General features: G+C 40.2%; 2 long non-coding RNA genes across 2 annotated transcripts in view; one reads left to right on the top strand and one right to left on the bottom strand.

Annotated features, from left to right (window-relative positions):
* Nucleotides 1–23,409, top strand: part of LOC308586343 — a 165,719-nt gene that overhangs the window by 48,139 nt on the left and 94,171 nt on the right. The window lies entirely within an intron of this gene.
* LOC308586313 lies at nt 1,734–5,483 on the bottom strand. Its single transcript, XR_014007795.1, has 2 exons — nt 4,877–5,483; nt 1,734–2,926 (listed from the first exon to the last, which is right to left on the bottom strand). It is a non-coding gene; the product is annotated as an uncharacterized lncRNA (long non-coding RNA).

Here is a 23,409-nt window from a genome sequence, read left to right as displayed (position 1 = left end):
AATTTCAATACCTCTTGCAATGGATTGACCCCTTTCCATTTTAAGAGTACAAATTCTACAAATACCTTCCATATCTCCTCCAAATCATTTCTCCTGCATATTCCCCATCTTACCTTAACAGCACGTGTTAATTTATCATTCATAGCTATATCCCACACCTCTCTATACCATTCTTCCATGACTAGTAAAGGTAAAGGTAAAGGGATCCCTGACCATTTGGTCCAGTCGTGACCGACTCTGGGGTTGTGGCGCTCATCTTGCTTTATTGGCCTAGGGAGCCGGCAGCTTCCGGGTCATGTGGCCAGCATAACTAAGCAGCTTCTGGCGAACCAGAGCAGGGCACGGAAACGCCGTTTACCTTCCCGTCGGAGCGGTACCTATTTATCTACTTGCACTTTGATGTGCTTTCGAACTGCTAGCTTGGCAGGAGCAAGGACCGAGCAATGGGAGTTCACCCTGTCGCGGGGATTCGAACTGCCAACCTTCTGATTGGCAAGTCCTAGGCTCTGTGATTTAATCCACAGTGCCACCCGCGTCCTCCATGACTAGTAGGTGTGTCCAAAAATAGATTGGGGTTTAAATCACAATAGATAGCTCTGTGAGCAGAGCCAAAGAACTATGTTGCATAAACTGAGGCTCAGTTAACTATCATATGTGGGAGGGAAGGTTGACTGCAAAAACCCTTCTGTGACAGAAGCCACCATTATATGCATCAGTCTATTATCAACCATCTATTCGAGGCATTTCTGTGTTTTTGCTAGGCCCCCAGAGCCTCCAGAGATCATATTGCAAACTACAGAAAATGTACCCAAATGAGCCCAGACATTCCAGCATGCTTCATAGGTTCCCGAGAACAAACTGATCCATAACCACTGGCAGAAGAGCGCTGGTATTTAGGGAAATCAAGCTCTCTGAAAGATTAATGGAATGTGTAATGGGGGGGGGGAATCTAAAAGAAGACTCTTTCATCAAACTTTTTACAACCTTGACTTCTACCTGTGATTCTGTTGTCCAGGCCTTATTTTAGCAGCTAAGAGTAAATGTGGGGTTGGGTCTAGGGATGGAGGGAAAATTCAATTTCGTTTTCATTTGAATGAGAAACTAATTTGCACATAGTGAACCAATAAGTGAACTAAATCACAATTTTCCTACAGACTTCACTCTTCTCTGATTTTGCGATGCAGTTCTCCAACCAGTGTGTACAAAAGTGCATGAATTAGGGGAATGTTTGTATAAAATGCATATATGGAAATAACATGCAAACATGCATTATAGTAAGGGGAAATGCTTTCAGGCATGTGTAAGTTAGTCAAACCTGCATACAAATATATGTAGATTGGCAGACATTCACACTAAAATGTGAATCTTCATGAGGATTAAAAAAAATCACAAATTGCTACAGATATGTGGAGGACTGAATTTAAGATTGGAAGAATGAGAAACTGAGAGAAGCAACATTGACAGATCCTTCCATCCCTACCCAAGATACTATATCCAAACAAGACACCTCCAGTTTTCCTTAACTGGAGATACACAAGTGCCATTGATGATGAAGAGTAAACTGAGAAGTCCAACTTGTTCTATATTTTCCATGCCATCCTGGTATTGTGATAGGAATTAGAGACATAGCACTGGATATGTTGCTGAGGCCCGTTTTTGAGCTTATAATGAGAATACCCTTGGGTAGTATTATAGAGGCCAAGAAAAGTTGAAGACATGTGAAGGCACTTGGATAGAGCTGAGAAAATAGGCACTTGCTTTATGTAAATCATAAATGCCAAAGAAAGCAGAGATCTGTCAGATAAAAGAGTATCACTATTGTTTTGCAATGATGACAGGTTTAAGTGAAATGCTCCTATTTCTCCCACAGATTTCCCACAAAACCATGGCTCAGTCACCTGAAACTTTGTTCTGTTGAGCTATACTGTGAGGCGATTTCAACTGTGTTTAAAGACTAAACTGGTAACAATATAGACTGTCTGTTCCTCAGCCTGCGTGGCATTTGCCTGTCTTCTGCCTGGAAAAGAAATATGTGAGGAGTACAGAATTTCTTCCTGGCTGTTAAATATGCAGGAATACTGCTGCTGGCATTCCTCACCAGTGCTTACTATTTTGATTTGCCCACTTGTAATTGGGCCTAAGAGTAATTTGCATGGCCTGGTGTTTCCACCCAAGTACTAATGAGGGAAGCTGACAGCTTTGGGAAACATTAACTGACACACAGGTATTAATCACACAAACTCTAACGAAAGGAAAAGGAAATGGAGCAAATATTTTTGCTAGCTAAGTTTGTTTATGTGAAAACATTGCACTGTTTGTTTAATGCCTTTATGAAATCTGTAAACTTGGCTTGAGGATAAAGGCCTTCAATGTGATGTTTAGGGTTACAGGCACACAGCCCTGTCACTCAAAGCAAAACTTGCTCACCAGCAGGTAATTTGCCAGATGCATCCAGCTTGCTGTTCATTCAGATTGCCCTCAGCTGAAGTCTGAAGGGGCTGCAGTTCCAAAGAAGCCAGGAGCACAGAACTACTGCAGTTTCATAGCCCCTTTGAAGGACCTTTCGTAGAAATGGGTAAGGAGGCAGCCATGTTTTTTTGCTGCAACAAATGCAACAAGGGGTCTTGCATGTGGCACTTTTATCCAATGCATGCTTGGCACCTGTCTGTTTTGGGAGACGATGGAGGAGTGTGCCTTTGGGGGTGAGGTCAAGCCATTGGAGAGTTACAGCGCCTGCTGTGGCTGTAGAGACTGACACAGAAGAGACATGTTTTGTTGCAGTTGGGGCAGATCAAGGCATCCAGTTGTGCTGATGCAGGTGTACCATGGCATTTCTTCTTTCTGCGCTTCTCCCAGTGGTCATTCCTCCTCTGGTCACTGCTTTGCAGACACAACCCGACTGATTGTCTCCTGATGCTGCTGTCATCTGCAAGGGATTCCCATATGGTGGGGTTAATGTTGCCAGCCTTCATGTCATGTTTGCAGATATCTTTGTAACATAGAGTTAGTCTGCCAACAAGTCTGGTGCCCAAGGCCAGCTTCCCATAGAGGACATCTTTGAGGATCCTGCCACCCAATGCATCAGTCATAATAAAACTAGTTAGCCTTTAAGATGCCACTTATCCCACCACCTTCAAGAATATAGATGTGTGAGAAGTAGTGCACCACCTGTTGAATTTCTGCCTGACATGAAATTGATAAAGATAAAGAAATGTGCTGCTGCTGACCAGCCCCACTGAGGATCTGCAGGCCTGGCACCATCACAAGCAATTTTTAGGTGTGAGGCAAAAAGGCCGGGTTCCCCTCCCCCTCCTGCCAGGCCTTTCTTTGGCCTTTAATTTGGAAGGGATTGATATTTGTGGTCTCCTTCAGAAACTTATTATAAATGTGCTTTTTAATGACTATGAATCTCCTTTTAGCTTTAGTTTTATGTTGGCTTTAATTTATGTGCTACTTTTTTGTAAGTCACTTTAGGTTCTATGGTTAAATTTAGTTTTAAAAGTGATTAATAATAATAATAATTGTGCACAAGGATGGGTGGTATTCAATTAAATTTTACTCAAAGTGGATCCACTGAATTCAATGAACAATTCAATTCAATGTTAGGTCCATTAATTTCAATAAGGCAATGGACAAGTCTTTTTCCTTCTTTTCCAGTTGCTTTTGCACACTTTCAGTTTTGTAACAAATTTCCAAACTGGAAAGGCCTACCTGAAAGCTGAAGCAATGCCTTTCCGGACGGACTATTCCTGCCAATCTCTCTAGGTTACAGTCATGTAAAGGTATAAAATTCCCAAATGAAGTGTAACCTTCTGAAGCGACTAGATGCTTTGCTCATTAGCTGCTTCTCACATTTTCTGCATGTAAAGTTTTCACAGCTAAGAACATGCTGACCTTTCTGAAGGTTTGTCCTTAAGACAGAAGATAATATTAAGCTCCTCAGGGCTGCAACCCTCTAACCAGAAGGTCTGAAGTAATCCTATTAAAGTCAAATGATCTCCTTCAAGGTAAGGGCTTAGAAAAACATGCAGACTATCAGTTGTTTTGCTCAGAGATGCAGACACCCTGATTTTGATTTTGATTTTTACAGCTTCCTGGAACTTGTCCTTCCTTTAACAGTGATAATGGCAGCTGGAGACACAAGTGCTTTCATGCCCAAGCCTGGTACTCAGAAGAGTTTCTTCTCTCCTGGATTATGTTAAGGTGGGTTTTTCAAGAGGGTTTAAAGCCACTGCTCTTTACATTACAATCAGGGAATCAAAGGCTTTTCTTAGGAATCTGATGCTTTTGATGCAATATCAAAATGCTCCACCTGCCACACTTGATCCTGACCTTCCTTCCCTCCTTTGCACCAATCTCATCATTCCTTGTGCCTTGTTGTATGCTAATAGGAGAGAGGCAGACATCTCCCTTAGCCATCATATCACAGCTTGTAAAACTCCCCTTCTAAATTCAGCCAGCCCCCTTCTAAACTACTTTCTGTAACCCCACAACCCAGCACCAGTCATCTGTTCCTCACTTTGCAGAGATCCTTCAGTGTAGTGGTGTGTATGCAACCACCTGTGGGCTGGGGTCGTAATCCCACCCTGGCATTAGAACAGGAAAAGAGGAAGATACCTCTCATCTCCTCCTTCAGCTGGGTCACAAATTCTGTTTCATTTGTCTGAGGGTCATAGAGTTGGAAGGGACTCTGAGGATCATCTAGTCCAACCTCCTGCAATTCAAGAATATGCAGCTGTCCCATAAGGGGATCGGACCTGCAACCCTGGCATGATCAGTACCACACTTTACGCAATTGAGCTATCCAGTCAAACACAGTGAAACAGAACAATGTCCTTCTTCCTAAACTACATTGGGATGGTGGGGCTTTACTCACAAGTTCACTTCCAGGCAACATTGAACCCATCTAGATCTTGGCTGCTTCTTCTTGAGAGGCAGCCGCATCCCATGGTTTGAAAACAATTGCATTACACTGAACAGATATATTACTGTCCCATTGGCCAACCAGATGGCAATAGGAAACCTGAAAGGTGAAAGCAAATCCTGACCTCAGCGACACTCTCTCCACCTGTGATTTCAGATAACTGGTGTTCAGTGGCATACTGCCTCCAACAGTGGTGGCTAGTAGCTATCCATAGCCTTATCCTCCATGAATTTGTCTAATCCTCTTTTAATGCCGATTACGTTGCTGTCCATCACAACCTCTTGTAGGAGCAAACGCCAAAGCTTAACCATGCAACTGTGTAAAGTAGTACTTCCTTTTGTCTGCCCTGTATCTTTCAATGTTCAGCTTCCAACATGTTGCTTAAGCAACATGAAATCCAGAGCAATCAGTCATTGCGTACAGAGTCCTCATAATTCTAATATCATATCCTCCTTAACAGCGATTCTATCTCTTTTTACATACGCTTTCATTCTCTCTTCATCTCCTTCCCTCTTTCTCAATCCCTCCCCTAGTCACTCTCTCCTTTCAACAGTTATTTCCCAACCAACACTCTCCACCTGTCACTCACACTACCCAACATTCCATTCTCCACTGTCAATCACTCCTCCACTTGCTCTTCTGTCACAAGACTACTTTCCTCAAGCCCTGTCATGGCCACATTTGTATTTTTTGTCAATCCTGTAAAAAAAAATAAATGCTGGAGGCCAGGAATCGAAAAGCAGCTTACAGACTAGCAAACCAAACAGAGAATGAAGAAACTTTGCAACACTTTGTACTTTGATGACAATGACTAACCTCATCTTATTTACTCCTACTTAATCAAGCCTACATCACTGACAAGCATCAAACTGACTGCAATCCACCATATGTGTATTGCAGACCACCAGGGCTTATTGGTTTTGCGACTTGTCTGGGACTTTGAAAACTGATGGTTTGTCAAGCATCATGCAGCCTGGCCACAATATGTTATTTGGTGGTCTGTGGTCAGCTTGAATTACCACTTCTGTAGACTTTGCATCAAATGATTTATCAGCCACTTTAAGTAGTGCACAGAACTGGGTGAGTTGTCTGGATGCAACCTAGCTTAAAAAGGCCCCTTGTTGGGTGGCACTTTCCAAATTGATGAAAAGTAGGACAGATGTTATCCATCACACTCCACTAAGATGCTAATGATACCTTCTCTTTATGTGTGTATTCTCTGAAAACATTGCGCACTCTTATTTGTGTGGGTGCTGCAGCCTATGAGGAGTCAAGTTCCGTCTTGTTGACATGACCAACTTCAGCTGTTCCTAAGGCAGAGATCCACGCCTGCTTTAGATCTAATGCAGGCAACTCATTAAAATTAAGTTGCTGTCTCTTGTAACAGTCCATTAGCCAATAATACCCTTACTCAAATTAAATGCAATGGCTTCCAAAGAATAGCAACAGCCTCAGAAATACAAACACAGGGTTACATCCAACTAGGTTTTACTCAGAGTACACCCATTAAAATTAATGGACCTAACTTCATCATGGCCATTAATTTCAATGGGTCTGCACTGAGTAAAACTAACATTGGCTACAACTCACAATTTAATGTATACTATGAAATGTTTGCATATAAAAGAAATTACTGAGGAAATAACTTGGCTTTCTGTGTTGATTCTGTTATAAAATATATATTATGGAACTAGATAAAAACAATAAACTGAGAAAATTAGAAATTGGCAGAAAACAAATAGATTCCTGTGTGTGTGTGTGTGTGTGTGTGTGTGTGTGTTTGACTGCATGTGCTCAAATCGCCCAAAACACAATGAATGTTTCTTTTTAATAAAGAAACCACCCAACACAACTGTTGGATGTAAAATGAAAGACATAAGTACTGACACTTGATCTAGGAATTAGCAATGAGCACAGGGACTTCAGTGTGTGCAGAGCTGTCTGGCCAGAAGATCAATTGTTTAAGTAGCAGGGGAAGGAATGCAGATGGAGATGCCCTGTCCATTGAAGTGAATACTGTATGGAAGCTCATTGGTTCAGGATCTCCGTGTACTTATTACATCACATCTGAGGCTCTGGCAGTAAGTTATATTCAAGGATATTCAAAGACCTTGAGCAAATCACCATTCCACTACAACCCTCTTTCACACAAAGGCAGGCAGTGTCTAATAGGCAGAGGTCTTTGCTCTGGGCAAGCCAGATATAGATACCCAGAATTGGCACTCATTTGTTGTCTAGTTAGTCCATTGTTCCTTTCTTCAAATTCCATTTCTATATGGACAAGTAACTAGACAAGTTACTGTAGTTATATGTTGTTCTTGTATTTACATGAAAACCAATAAAAATTATTTGAATAATTTATTTGGATTCCTCTGTCCCATGTTTACAGCTGCATTTTGCTTTAGCTTTGGCAACCTCTCACAATCTACATCCACACCTTCTACTATGAGATTGGTGGAAGATATTGAACACAGTGTCTTCATTTACCACCTTGAGCTTGCCTTGCCTTGGCTCAGTCTTGGGTCATTTACTGCCACAACTGAGATGAAGGACTACCCATAGTCCTTAACCTCCACGTGGAAGTGTCATGAGCTTCATACATTTGCTTGATGTTAGCTTCTTTGCTTACTTGCTCGAGCAGAGAAACTCACCTTTCAAGTGAGTTGCTTGCCAGATCCACAGTTCAGGTTGCCTCCAAACACCTAGACATAAGGCAACTAGACTAGTGCATTATAGCATTGTGCTTCTCTACAAAACAGCTTAGTAGACCTAAAAGTTAATCCAACACAGTCTGTAACACCATATCCATAACCACAATACAATCCTATACATGTTTATTCAGAAATGTCCCACTGTGCTCCATTGGGGGGGGGGGTAGTCCCAAGTAAATGTGCATAGGATTGGGAACGGGTCATAGCTGTAGAGTATCTGTGTTGCATGTGAAAGATCCCCAGCATCTCCATGTAGGGCTGGGCATGTCTCTGCCTGAAACCCTGGAGAGCAGTGCCTATCAGAATGTAGACCAGAGGCTGGTCTGGATCAGAAGATTGGGGAATCTTAACAGAACAGGAGGGGGAATACCCCCCCCTTGCTTCCAGCGTTTCCAGGAGCAGACAGGCAGGCAGAGATAGACGCTGCTCAGTTGAGAGAGGAGCTACCCAGCTTTGAGATAGTATCTAAGCAACCAGAAGGGAGGGAGCAGCTGGGCGATACATAAATCAAGAGTGGGGGGAACACCCTCCCTCCTCCAGAACTCGGAGGTCCGAGTGTGTCAGAGAACAAAGCAGATGCAGGGACGTTCTGAGGTGGAGGCAGGGGGCGGGCCGCCCCAGGTGCCATTCCAAAGGGGGGGGAGTGACAAAATGCCAACCCCCGATTGTGGCACCTCCCAGGGCATGCGCCACTCGCCACACATGCCCCTGGGATGCGTGCCACGCCCCCCACGGGCGGCTTGCCATGCCCCCTCGGACAAGTGCCACTCTGGGTATTGGAGCAGGCTGCTCCGCCTCTGGGAGGAGGGACATCCTGTTGGCGTGCTTCTTGCTGCAGAGGTCAGAGTGAGCAACTGCCATGCTTGCAGAGAGTTGCCTGTCTGTGCTCGCAACATGATACTGTAATAAAAAGACTATAAATCTACCAAATGCTCGCTAATTCTTATCGGTGAGCTTCCAGAAGGGAGAGGGGAACTCCCGTACTTGACAGCTGGCCAACCTGATGCCTTCTAGATGTTGTTGGATTACTGCTCCCATAATCCCTGGCTATTGGCTATGGAGGTTGGGAGCTGGACTCCAGCGACATTTGGATATCCCTGAAAATACTGTTCTAGGAAATGATATATAATGAAATGAAAAGGATGTTTAAAATGATGTTTGCAAAAAAAAATCCCAACCCCCTCCCCCAAAGCTTTCTTTTGGGAATTATAGGGACAGAACTACCCTAACTGTATAGAAACTTATTCATGTAGGCGACTATCGCGGCAAGAATGCTGCTCGCTCCCAAAATGGAAAGAAGCAGAACTCCCAGCAAAGGAAGAATGGATACAAAAAACTTATAGAATATGCAGAAACGGCGAAACTTACCGGAAGAATAAGAAATCAAGATAACAAGCTTTTTTTAAAAAAAAAGGAATGGAAATCTTATTGAAGATTTACAGATGAATTGTAAACAGATAAGAATATTGGCAGGATTATTGGAGTAACTGGCCATTTCATAAGAGTATATATTTAAAGTAGATGAATAAATGAACAAACTAAGTTAATTTGGACATGCAGAAGATATTAAAAATAAATTTAAGGAACCGCAGAAAGAGGGGGAAGGAAATTAACTTTGAAATGTTTAAATGATTGTAAAATCAGGGAAATGTATAAACCTGAAAAGCATAAATAAAAAAATAAAAATGAAGAAAGAAAAATAAAATACTGTTTTGATGGACTAATGATCAATGCTAGGATGGCTCAGTTTGTTAGACCGTGGTGCTAATAATGCCAAGGTTGCAGGTTCAATCTTCATAAGGGACAGCTGCATATTCCTGCACTGTAGGGGGTTGGATTAGATGATCCCCAGAGTCCCTCCCAACACTATGACTCAGTATAATGTGGCTTTTTATGTTCCTATGGACTGCAGCCTGGTCTGGTGATGGGCCCATGCCTTTGTTGATAATTACTTTCAGGACTATTTTGTTTTGTGCACACAAGTCGGGTATTTTCCTCTTGATTTATTCTGTTTTTTAGAACTTTATTTGGCCACTCACCATGCTCAACAAAGAAGAAGGGGAGATGTCACATTAAAACAGCTCTCTGATCAATCTCACTGGGAAAGAGCCAAGTTGCCTTTTTTTAAAAACCCACGTTGTATTTCATTTGGTTCTGCAGTTATTTGTTCAGTATGCAGTGCAAATTTTTCTGGCTAGAGACATGGGATATGGTAAACCTTTGCCTGGATCAATGTCCAACCTCTTTTAAGTTATGGAGCGAGTTACTCTCTCATAAAGTTCAGACCTGCCAGACTCAATAACTCTACAAAAATGTTCAGATGAAAATTGCTTCAAGCAATCCTAGTAGAAAGCCAGCACCTCACCCCTAGTTTAAAGTTATGATCCTTATCATAATTAATTCAATAAAGAAGTAATGTACTTCAACCTAGGCATAGAGAATAATTTTCTATCCTGACTGGTATAAACTTTCAGCTAGGGACATTTAAACTCTGGACCCGATCTTTTACTGAAAATAATAAATCACAGATCCCGAGCCAGCAGATTCTAGCTGAAGCTAAACCACTGTAGATGTGTTGCTAAGCATGAGGAGAAAAGGGGGGCTGTATTGTTGTATAATAAATAGTGTAAAATGATTTTATAAATATAGCAGTAAGTTTCTTCCATTGATAATTTCTATAGAACTGTGATGTTTTTCACTCTGGACAAGCTGTTAAGCAAAAGGTTGGTCAGCCAACATACTTTCCCTTCTGGGTTTAAAAACATTTTTTGCCACTGAAAAAAAATCTGATTAATGAAATGTCAAAAGAGATTAACTGTTAAAACTGAGCATTTGAAGGCTCTAGAACTGCAAAAGCAATTCTGTAGTATCAGCTTTTTGACGTCCTGTATTATTCTTTATAGTCCCCAATTGTTTTGTTTTAGTATTTTGTGACTTTTCACTAGGCGTGAGGCAAGCACGGCTGGAATTTTGATTCCGTTTGTAGTGGAACTTAAAAATTGCTCTGGACTAGTCAGTCACCTAGCCTTGAAATTTAAGCAGATAAAACAATTATCTGAGTCCCAATAAAGTCACTGGGGAAATTACTAATACAGTTCAGTTTTATCTACTACTATAATAGTGCATGCAAACAAGATTCACTAGCTTTTTTTAGTATAAAGATTCACTAGCTTTTTTTAGTGCAACAGTATATTTATTTTCAGTGTTAAGTATAAATACATTTCATAAATCTACATCAATGTATTTTTTTATAAACATCAATGTCTTTTCTGGAATTTATGTAATAACTTTATTTGCATTCATACATTTTTTTGTCTGCTTCCTGAGGGTTTTTTTTTTAAGTAGAAAAGTTACAAAATTGATATTATTTTAAGTATAACATGAAGAATGTGTTTTTTCAATTCTTTAATAAGTATGGTATATCTCACTGCCTTACATGGATTCTATTCTCCACTAATGAAGCTAGGTTTGCGATATACATCGTCACTGTCTCTTTGATGATTAGCTATTTCAAAACAAGATGCTTTGCAGAGCAGGGGTTTTTTAATTGGATTCATGAGCAGGCAGATTCTCTTAAAGGTACCTGAAATCCAGATCTACATTTAAAGGACCATAGTACTCTTTCCATATGCCAAAGGGGGTCCTGGGTTTCTTTTTCTTTAACAGTAGCTCCTCATGTCAGGTGGTGATACTGCTTTTGAAATTGTGCTTAGTTTCAAAAGCATTCTGAAATATGGAATGGGTGGAGGCGGTTCTCTGCTGTGTAAAGTGTGGGAAGAACAAAAAACCAAATGAGTCCATGCAAGCTGTTGAACTCACCTAAAGTAGCACTTTGGAACTTTGCCATATACCAGCTGTTAAAAATCGTATTAGTGTGTGTCCTATAAATACAGCCTGTATAATTTTATGCTATGAATATGCTTACTACACAGTGTACTGCTTAAATGCTTACCTCTCCTTTTAATGCTACGAAGATAAATGCATGGTAATGGGCAAATTGCATGTAAATCCAATGAAGATCAGGAAACAAAGGTAGATGCTATCAATCTGTTGTTATATATGCAGACATAACTACAAATGTTTGCACTGGATAGGGTTTAACATATAGTTTAGGTATATATTTGGCTAAATTAAAATGCACTCCAATTCTCAGCACATCCAATTTTCTTCTGTAGGTATAGATCAGGCATAGGCAAATTGGGCCCTCCAGCTGTTTGGGGACTACAATTCCCATCATCCCTGACTACTGGTCCTGTTAGCTAAGGATGATGGGAGTTGTAGTCCCAAAACAACTGGAGGGCCGAGTTTGCCTATGCCTGGTATAGATACACATATGGACCGTGTTGGTTCCATTCAGCCAGCTTTCCTTCCAAACCCCTTTGAGCACACATAGTCCTAACTTTCATAGAAGTGAATGAGGTTCATCACACATACACGAAGTCTTTGCACACATTTTATGGATCGAGAGAGATTAATGGAAGTGGGTTTCTGAAAGCATGCACACCAACCCATTTATAGAACAAAATTCTCCATTTGGAACTGTTCCTGTTCTTCCTCAAGATGCTGCTTTCAATCTAGATTGATTTTAGATCCTGCTGTCCACAGGGAGTCTGGTTACCTCATGAATATTTGAAATCACTTCCTTTGGTCAGATTACCCGTGCCTTTTCCTCCCTATACATGCCCCAGGTGAATGAAGAAGGAAATGGTGATTATGATCTTTGTATATGCCCACTCGGAACATCACTGGACAGGTGTAAATATGCCCCTCATTGCCAGATCACCTAAATATGTTTTCAAATGGCCATACTGCAGGGTAAAGCATAATCAATCTGCAATAGTGTTTATTTTCAGAAGCGTTTTTCAAGAAACACTTTTCAGGGGGCAAAATATCTGCAGTTGATCTAGCTTGTGTGTTGACTACATAAAAGAAACAAATACTCACTTTCTACTAATTCTAGCGTAAAATGTTGTGTGTATGCAGCCTCATTGGATAGTGATATTAGATGTGCTTATACTGAATTGGCACAATCCAACAAAAGCTAGCCATGACTAAGGCAGCAGTTTTATGCACGTTTACTTGGGAGTAAATCACAATGAGAAGACTAGTTTTTGAGTAAACATACATAGACTCAAGCTGGATGTCCCACTTACATGAATGAGCCAAGTTAAGTCCTTTCCAAATATCATTCAGCCACTTTCAATGGGACTTCTGATTCCAAACTGGAATGAGGACCAAATAAATGTGTATAAAATCAACAGACCTCAAAGGTCATCTACGGTACTTCAACCTCATGTTGATGTAGGAAATCCATGCTGCAACATGGCTGTTAGGTGGCCAACTACTTTCTGAGGCACCATCTTTTCCACTGTCAAACAACTTACACCATCAGGGAATTCTTCCTGATATTTAGCTAAAATTTCTTTTCTTGTAATTTGAACCCATTAATTCAGTTCCTACTTTCTAGAGCAAAAGACAATATATTTGCTTCATCATCTACAAGTCAATCCTTCAGCTATTTGAAGATCCAAATGAGATACAGATATCCCAATAGTAGATTTGTAACATCATCATCTAGTTTTATAATGTATTGTATATAAGCATGATTATGCAAGCTGATCTACAGTTAAAACATGTTAACTGTGCTGCAAACCCTAGTTATAAAACCATACATCATATCTTTCCTTCTCCATATTATCAAGAAGGGTAGTATAAAATTAAAACACATTTTAAAATATGTTGACAGATATAACATGACTAACAAGAAGCCAGGGAGTCATTTAGGAACCTGAAACAAGTAAACACCCACCCCACCCCATAATATAAATGAATTTATTCGGAAATCAAATAAGCCCTGTTTTGGCATCCAAATGCTTGGAAATAAACCCTATTGAAATAAATAAGGTTTACTTCCAAGCACTTGCATGCCAAAACTGGAGGAATTTTTTAAAAAATCCCTGCAAAAGTTGTTGGATCCTGAGAACACTGTAATAGTGCTTTCTACGTATTTTTCTGCAAATATTTTCTCCAGCAGTCATCACGTGGAAGGAGCAACTGAAGTCAATAGCAATCAGTTACTTACAAGTTGCAGCAAAACAACAGCCTAAAGAGGAAACGTCAGCATATTGGACACCGGTTACATCTGAGCCGAGCGTTTGACCAACACTTACAACTCTCCTCCCTCCCTCCCTCGAGTCCCCCTCGGATTGATTAAATTGGCTCAAGATGACACCAATAATTGGCTCAAGATGCTGCTTCGACAGGCCCAATGATCCATATCTTCACATTCCCTAAAATCAGTCCTTTTCAGCTCTGTGTTAGATTTAGGATGGTTTACATTGGCTCTGTCACAAACATTTTAATAAAGTCCCAGGGAAACCTCAAACTGGTGACATCATTGGATGGTGTTAAAAAAAAAGTTTCTTTTTCCTGGTTAGCTGTTGGCCTTTAAAATCTCACTGGAGGTTTTCTTTTTCCTTTTACGTTGCTTTGTCATTCCATAATTATCTTGTGCAATCAAAACAGCAACATTTTTAAAGGGAAGAAAAATAATGTTTAATAATAATAATAGTTCTAAATATTTTGACATCAAGTAGCAATGCTATATATACAGTGTGTATATGTATACCATATATATATATATATATATGCTTAGATGAGTATTGTATCCTAAAGGTAACAGGTTTGAAATAACCTCTCGGTTATTAGGCATTAGGTGTCTTTAATTGCAGTTGGAAATTCTCTCACACAAACAGTTTAATATTATCAAGCTGATCAGAAGGGTTCAACAAGCCCTTTTTTAGGAGGGATAATAATAATAATAATAATAATAATAATAATAATAATAATAATTAATAATAAACCCCACAAAACCTGGGCACTGTAAAAGCCAGTATTCTTCCTGAAGGAAACTGATTCCTCCCAGTAGCAGCGTGAAATGCCACAAACATTCTCTCTTGGTTGCCACTGAACAGTCAGTTTTCCCATTGGGAGGATTACCGACAAGGGTATATTCTGGGTACAAGGGCTTGTATCCAATGAAGTTGTGCAACAGGAGTTTCCCTCTCTTCTCCCAGTGTGTCCCTCACCTACTGAACCCTGTTTGATGGGTTCCCCTAATCCTCCAGAGCAGACTTGTGGGAACTAGGGGAGAAGAGGGAGGGGAAGTCCCATTGCACGATGCCACTCTGCAGACAGGTGCAGAGATGGTGGTTGGTGGCAGAGAAGGAGGCCACGGCAGTGAGTAACACGCACCTTGGAGGCCAGATCTGCTGCCTGAGATGACTGTCTCATCTCGCCTTATGGGCCAGCCCCACAGTTGAGTCATTTACTGTTTCCCGGGGCTCTGATGGAAACCTTGAGGTCAGAATTCAATTTTATAGGCCCATTTTACAAGGGAGGAAGTGAGGCTGAGATAAATTGGCTAAGCACTCATTGCTTTCACAGTCTAAATGACATTATACCATATATAGGTTCTGCATGGCACTCATTAATCTTCTGTATAAACAAATTATTTTGTGCAGCCCATATGTTTATTGATAAGTGGGTCCCACTGCTTCCAAAGTAAGGATGCACAGGATTACAACAAATTTAGGGTCACTTTAAACAGTGGGCATTTCTCTATTATTGTATGGCCTTGCCAAACCACTTCGGCTCCTGTTTGATATTTGTGGGAAAGCAATGCTTCACTTGAACTCAAGAACTCAAGGCAGAAATCATTTCAGTGTAGGAAACAGTGGGTAACATCTTGCATATGGACCAGCAGATTATGATAGGAATATATTGCATTGTGTGTGGGAGAACCTGTGACCCTCTTGAAGCTGTTGGACTACAACTGCCAGCATCCCTGAGCATTCAGGCTCTCAAAAACTGAATCCATTGAGATCACACCACAGTGTACTAACATTGCAAACGTTTGGAGGATTTGGATAGTTATACGTTGCTGCTTTCTGTTTATAAGAACCACTATTTAATTTGAGGCCGGCTTCTGTGACTCTTAACTTGCAGATGAGCTAAGTTCTTGCAAAGAGTGCATCTGCCAGCAGATCTCTCACAACAGTAATGGTGATTATTTTGCTTGCCAGTAATGTAGCTTAGGCACTCCATGGCTTTCTTGAGATACAACCAAACTGAACATGTGGCAAACATAAGGCCCAAACACAGCCATGTTGCTTCCGAGCCCTCAGGGGTGGCTAACTTGTGGCCTTCCAGATGCTGATGGACTCCAACTCCCATCAGCCCCAGCTGGTGTGGTCAGTGGTCAAAGATGATGGGAGTTGTAGCCCAACAACAAGCCACCCCTGGTCTAATGAGTGCTTTTATATGTCAGCACTGGCCTGCAACTGGTTAGGCATCTTTCTCACTTTCATCTGATTTCGAATGTGATGATTTTGTGTTGTTTTGGATACTGGGAGAAATAGAAAGAGGAATTTGTCTCTAGGAATAACAGATCCAGCTTCAAGGACTGGAGGAGTCTTGCTCCACTTGAGCTACAATTGGGGCAGAATTCAGACTGGGTTCCATTGGGATGCAGTTGAGCGTCGGGCAGGCAGGGATGCTGCCACGGTCGCTAAAGGGGCAACTTCCCAGCATCACCACCAGAGTGACTTAAGGAGGAGAGAGCAAACTATGCGGTGCATCTGCAAGTGTGGTCCAGTCCTACTGTTATGTTGAGGCAGCTGCCTGAGGAACCCGATTTATGGCATCAGAAAAGGACCATAATTGATTATTTAATCTATTATGATTGTATTCTTACTCCTGGGGAGATGCATCTGGGGGATTTTATGTCTCAGGTACCAAAATCACATGGCCAGCCCATTCTGCACCTGGACTCGGGGAGAGGCAGGCATTCTTTGTAGGCTTGCCAAATGTCAGGAAAATTTCTGACATGTCCAGGTTTTCAGGTGTAAAAAATGGCATCGGGGGGAATTTTACCAAACTGGCAAAATGTCTGGGAAAATCCAGATGTATGGCAACGTGATGGAAAAAAGCAGCAGAAACAGTTCAAAAAGTTGCATTTTCTTTATTTCCCCCCCAAAGCTCAACAATCTGGGTTTTACTTTTTGAAATATGACAACTCTAACTATTTGCTTTTCCCCTTTAGGCAGCAAACTGTCCAGCAATGGCCCCAGGGCCTCAGTTGCTTCCATCCACACAAACTAATGAAGTTATCGGCCTGCTTACGTTTCTAGCAACCTTAATACACAACAGGACAAGGCAACTTTCCACCTGCCCCACTTCCTGGAATGCCTTGGGAGCAAAAAGCATCATGCTGTTTCTCACTAGCCTCTCTTCCTATTGCCCTGGGAGCAATGCAATCTGAAATGATGTTGCTGCCAAAATCTTCCCAGAAGTGTGGCCAGCAGTAAGTTCTAAAGCATCTCACTGCCATGCCATTTTGACTCGCCACACTTTCTAGGATGCTTTGGGAGCAATGCAATGCAATGTGATGTTTCTCCCAAGCCATGAAGCTAGAAACAACTTATAAAACCAGAAAACCCTTGGCCACTTTCCTAAGCAGCAAGCCTCATCTGCAAATTTCAGGACCATTCTCTTCCCTGCCCCTACTATCATTTGCCCCCCCTTAACAAAAAGGAAATTTGAAAAAGGGAAATTTCAGCTCAGCTCTAGTTTCAGTCACGAGTTTTATTTTATGAAGGAGCTGGACCTTGATTTTACCAAATAAGTGAGACCAGGTTCTCATTTGGCAGAGACTGGTAGAATTTTGTTGATTTTTCACTAGTTGAAGGCCTTGTTTGAAATACACCCTTCTCACCCAAACAAACTGTGGGGGCCTTGTGATGGTTACAGTTAATTTCAGCTTCCCTCCAAATTAAATACAAATAAAACAGCCTAACTATCAAAACAGGGATATATTTATTCTTAGCACATTAGTTGAAAGCATGATAGCATTTCTTAACTAGTTAAGAAAATAAACAGGACTTTCAAAAGTTGTAGCCGTTCTTCCTCTCCTGTTGCAATGCAAGTGCCTGCAGTGGGATGTGTTAGCAACTGAAGCATCAAAATCTAAAAACAGCACACAAAATAATTACTTTCCCTGCAAGCAAATAGTTTTCAAAAAGGTGCCTCCATCCCTTCTTGTCCTCTTCATTTCTGAATATATTTTGGATTCTGGAGCTTAAAAGATAGCAGACCCTCCAAGTGTTCCTATTTTCCAGAAGCTGTCCCGGTTTCTGATTTGATCCCAGAATGTTCCACTTTTCCTTAGGATGTCCCCATTTTCATTGGAGGGTATGGAGTTATTTGACCCCCGAGCCATCTGAAGGCAATCCTATATAGGGAAGTTCTTTAAATCTTTAATGTTTTCTTATGTTTTTATATAAGAAGTGGCTGGGCAACCCAATAAGATGTGTGGGGTATAAATGGTAAAATTAACATTATGGAATAGGACGTCCCTATTTTCAACTGCAGGGTGCAGGTTGGGGTAAACTGTTTCTCCTTGCCGGGCCGGGGGGGGGGAGTCCTTTCAATACAACATAAAAGTGTCTGATTAAAATATATGTCGATATGTTTTAAATCAGACTAACTGATTTAAAACATATTTCCAAACAAAAATAAAAAGGTGATTTTCAGGTTTCAATATGCGACAACTTTTTAAATTATCCAATACGATGCCTTGATTCTGTGCAAATGTTTCTTTCCTTCAAAGAGACAAAAAAGCATGTACTGCCAGATCTGATTGTATGTCGAGAGTGGATCTGATCCCCTTGTCACTAAGGTTACTAATCAAATTTCCATCCAATATCAATACGCTCATGCAGGATTTCCTGATCAAACACTTAAATCTGCCCCCTCCGCACCCCCATTAGCTAACATGTTTTATATGTACTGGGGTCATCAAAAGTGTAATTCCCTTAAAGAAACCTAATCCTACCCTCTTGTCAACCAGCAGATAGCTAATAATGCTTTCTATCCTATATATTTTTTCCTAACATCAATAGCATGCCAGAAATTAAAATCTTATTTTTAATCTCACAACAGATGTTTAAAACAAAGGTATCCCATATGCAGACTTTGTGCATTTAAGAGAGGCAGGTGAGGGAAAATGGATGTTTCATTTGAAATTAACTTGTGTGTTTCTTTCCATTCCCAATACAAACATAAAATAAATTCAGTTTCAGTTTGAAAGCGCTGATGTGTACCTTATATCCCTAAACTGGGTAGTTGTTTTTTGGGTTGTTTTTTTTTTTTTAAGCTCTCCACTTAATGAGTTGAAAGTACAAAAAGTACAGACAGATCCAGAAGTTATTTTTCAAACAAACCTGAAGAATGAAACTGATAACAGTAGGAATGGATGCACACATACAAAATCAAACCACACACAGTAATTCATTACATGGAAGAATGTGCTTTAAAAAATGCAATTGATCTTTCACTGCAAACTTTTGTGCAGACTTTATTGTGTAGCGATGATACTGACCACAAATATGACATAGGAAACCTGCTCTGGCATTTTCTCCTTCGATTTCTTGACAAAATGTTCATCTTGATAGGAAGCAGATTATAGATGATAGATGGTGACAGATAGACATACAGATAGAGAGATAGATGATAGATATATAGATAGATCTCTTGTTTGTTTGTTGAGTTGTAAAAATGTATCTGCTACATTCTCTGCATGTGCTCACAGCAGAATCGTATCTTAGAAAGGTCACAATAAAATTACACTACAACTACAACAAAAACTCTAAAACCACTAAAATCACCATCAAGGCCTTCAATAAATATCATAGCAACCAGCTCAGTCATGTTATAAACATCCAGCCAAGTGATAACCCAACATCACAGCAATCTGCTTTGACATCCCTCTATTTTAAGGAGTATGATGCTCACAATCAGATGTTGGAGACATCCGGAAATTTAATCTGACTTATCCAAGTCTGGTCTGAATTTTTTTGTTCTAGAACTCCTGGGTTTGCCAGATGGCAGTGAAGTGTATGTATCTAAATGGCAAAATGGATTTAAAACACTGTCCTTTTGACTTAACATTTGCCCCAGGTATTGCCAGATTTCGGTTATTGGAAACATCTCTGCATGCTTTGGTTTTTGAGTGACTCCATGTATGGTCCAACAGCTTTATTCTAGCTGAAAGCATTTTTCCTGGCATAAAATATTTTCCTAGTATAGAAAGAGGATCTATCATCTCATTCAGTTTCTAGGGCATATTGAAGTGTATATAAAAGACCAGCAGTTTTAAACGATACGTCATATTATCTGTTGGAATGTAAGGCTTTAACAATAATGCAATGCAACTGGTCCTTTGTAATGACGCTACGTGAAAATCATAGCCGCAGACAGATTAATACACAATCCCCCCCCCCTCTTAAAAATGCTTTCTTGAGTTCAGGTTTTTATTGATTTCAAATGACTTTTTAAAGATAAAGAGGAAATTCATAAAGGGCTGATTCAATTTATATCACATCTTCTTTGTTCAAAAATAGCCTTAATGGAAAACAAACACATGTTCAGCATTTAATATAAATAAAATTTGATACAATGCTATATGGGAGGCATGTTGTACAGTAAAAGCATTTACAGACACCTTGGGAATACCATCTATAATAATGCAATCTATTCAGTGTACTGAGCATATCTGCCTATCAGTGAGAAATTTCAGCATTTCCCCCAAAGTGGGGGTGGGGGCAATTTGGAATGGGGAGAAAAAGGGAGAGAGATGAAATGTTCACATTAGTACATTAAACATTACCCAAAGTGGTTTAAAGTAAACCAATCTGGTTTTTAAAAAATCTGTTTCTCTGTTCCCTAGGAATTTTGAAAGTGGGCTATTTTTAAATAGATTTTAGATCAGAAGAGAAACATGGATTTTGTATGGTTTCAATTGTTTGCATTTGGAAAATAAATTTTGTTTACTTGTAAGTTTCAAATTTTCTATTAGGATTGCTGTCTAGATCCTTAGATATGAAGAAAGTTGCTATTTTAAAACTGTGCTTCACTGTCTTAAATGCAAAATATTTTCTATAGGGTTGAGGAGGGGGACTTTTATAGACACTCTAACTTTGTTCTAATAGTCTGAATTCCAAAATTGTAATTTGAGCCTAAACTTGAGATTTCAAATTAAAACAAAAATGAGTTATGCAAACGCAGCTGATATTGCATCACACTCTCAAATCTTCTTTAAATTAACTCAATGTCAAGGGGCTCCCCTAATAGAATGTGTGTGTGTTAAACATTTGAACAGTATCAGTTTACTCCAAGATTCAAAAGATCACTTGGTAATATTCCAAGGAGCAGCAACTTTTATTCCCCTTCTCTCTTTAGACTATAGTCCCATTTATGTAATAATTTAATCAGGTTCCCCCACTTACCATTTTTTGTCTTTGCAAACTCTTCCCACTGACACAAAGCTGACTGGAAGCAAGAATAATGGATCGAACAGTAACACTTTGGATCAGCAACAAATGTCCACCAGACACTTTAAAAACATGTTACAGGAATATTCTGCATGACTTAAAGAGCCAGCTCCAGATTTTTGTGGCCCTCCATTCAATAGACTATCCCATTTTGCCCCTAGACATGTGAAAAACAAAACAAAAGCAAGACAATGGGTTGGATCCAGACTAACATAACCCTACTTTAGTCGGACTGAAATCACTAGAGCATGATAATGCCACATCAATTTCAACTGGAGTAAAACATGATTAACTTAGTCTGCATCCAACCCAATACACTTGAAAATATATTTGTTTACTTACCTTACCACTGCCTAACTACCTCTGAGATTAGGGGAAAGGCCTCACTTGTTTCTTCCACAAGTGGAAGAAACTTTTTATGTATAATATTTATTTTGAGTTGCCATATTTCAAAAAGTAAGATTTGACACCTGCTTTTTTTAGAAGACCCCAAAATTGTTGAGCTTTTTTGGGGAAACCTACACACACAAAATAGTGATTTTGAGCTTTTGGGGCTGTTTTCCATCTCATTGCCATACACTGGACATTTTGCTGATTCGTCAAAATTCCCTGCAGCACCATTTTTTCACACAAAACCCAGGACATGTCAGGAATTTTCCTGATGTATGGCAAGCCTAATTTATTATGATATTAAAGAGCAGTACATTTAGTTGTTCATTGTGTTTTTATAGAACACAGAAATTCTATGGAGTTTATTTTGTACTTGCTGTTTATTTTAAATGTTCTAACCTTTGTTGTAAACTGCTTAGAGATTTGTTTCATATAAGTCATGGGTAGGCAAACTAAGGCCCGGGGGCCAGATCTAGCCCAGTCGCCTTCCCAATCTGGCCCGCGGACGGTCTGGGAATCAGCGTGTTTTTACATGAGTAGAATGTGTGTTGTTATTTAAAGTGAATCTCTGGGTTATTTGTGGGGCATAGGAATTCTTTCATTGTTATTTTCTCCCAAATATAGTCTGGCCCCCCACAAGGTCTGAGGGACAGTGGACCAGCCCCCTGCTGAAAAAGTTTGCTGACCCCTGATGGTATATAAATAGTCAAAATTAAGTATCATGGAAGGAGAGTTATTTAATCATTGGGAGGGCATCTTTCTTCCCACCCAACCCACTCTTAGTGCTCATCTTCATGACACTGTAAGATCTGAGGGGCTCCAACAAACCAACTGTCCTTCCCCTCCATTTCCCTCCACTGTCTCAACCATAGGCCTAATGACCAGACTCCCAGCCTGCCCCCCCTGTAGGACAGGTACCTGTACTGCACGCATTTGCCTTTTCTTCTCTTCCTCATTTTGGGTTGAATGGTATTTATGGGCAAGGGTATGTATTTGTTTGTTTGTTTATGAAACACTGTTAATATGTGAATGCATGTTGATGGCAGTGTGCAAACAATGATAGTATTAGTTGATGGGTTGTACTGTGTGTGTGTGGGGGGGGAACCATTAAATAAATAAATTGTGTGTCCCTGGTTCCAGAAATCATTGAACCTTTGTGTGAAGATGCCACAAAACTTTTTGTTGATCTTGTGACCACATATTACAAACATGACTACTATTGTGGTTACCTGCTGACCATTGGTTGGAGAAATATACTAAGATTACAATATCACACACACACACCCCAAAAAACCCCACCCAGCTGCTAGATGGTCTCCTATATTCTCATAATGCCTATCATTATCATTTTTTAAATAATAATTTTTATTAATTTTTCAATTACAATCCAATAGTAGCCTTATTATAACAATACCAAATTATAATACAACATCACCATTAGAATTATGGGAGGAAATGATATTATAATCCTGTTTGGTCGTTGAAAAAGATAGATGACTATATCTAGAAATAAACAAAGGAGAGTTCAGTTATAGGGTTGCACAATAAAATACTTGTGGTGAAATAATTCTTTTGTGGTTTGTAGTTACAGCATTGAGCTGCTGCCTTCAGAAGAGGGGAGTGCCAAGAAACAATTCAGATTACTGTTGTTGGTGCTTAATCCTAATCCTACATTGAGTTCTGTATGCTTACATAACCCTTTGCAACCCAGTATGGGAACCATGCAGAAAGATTTTAGCTGAATTAAGAGAGGAGGAAGGGAGGGTTTTATGTCTTCAGCACTCAGGTCCAATACTGATCCTGATGGTCTTTCATTTCCCCTCGCCATATTATCCATGGAGAAGGTTTGCCCTGAATAAACCATATGCACTAACTGCAGGGAGTCACTTTCAGACATGTTGCAGGAGGTTTGAAACAAACCAGAAAGTGATGTTCTACATTCTCTACTGCAGGCTTCCTCAAACTACATTTCCCATCATCCCTGACCACTGGT

The sequence above is a fragment of the Podarcis bocagei genome, assembly GCF_964188305.1.
Source record: "Podarcis bocagei genome assembly, chromosome: 4".
Lineage (NCBI taxonomy): Eukaryota > Metazoa > Chordata > Lepidosauria > Squamata > Lacertidae > Podarcis > Podarcis bocagei.
The sequence above is the reverse complement of the archived record's forward strand: the minus strand, read 5'-3'. Positions and strand labels throughout refer to the sequence as shown.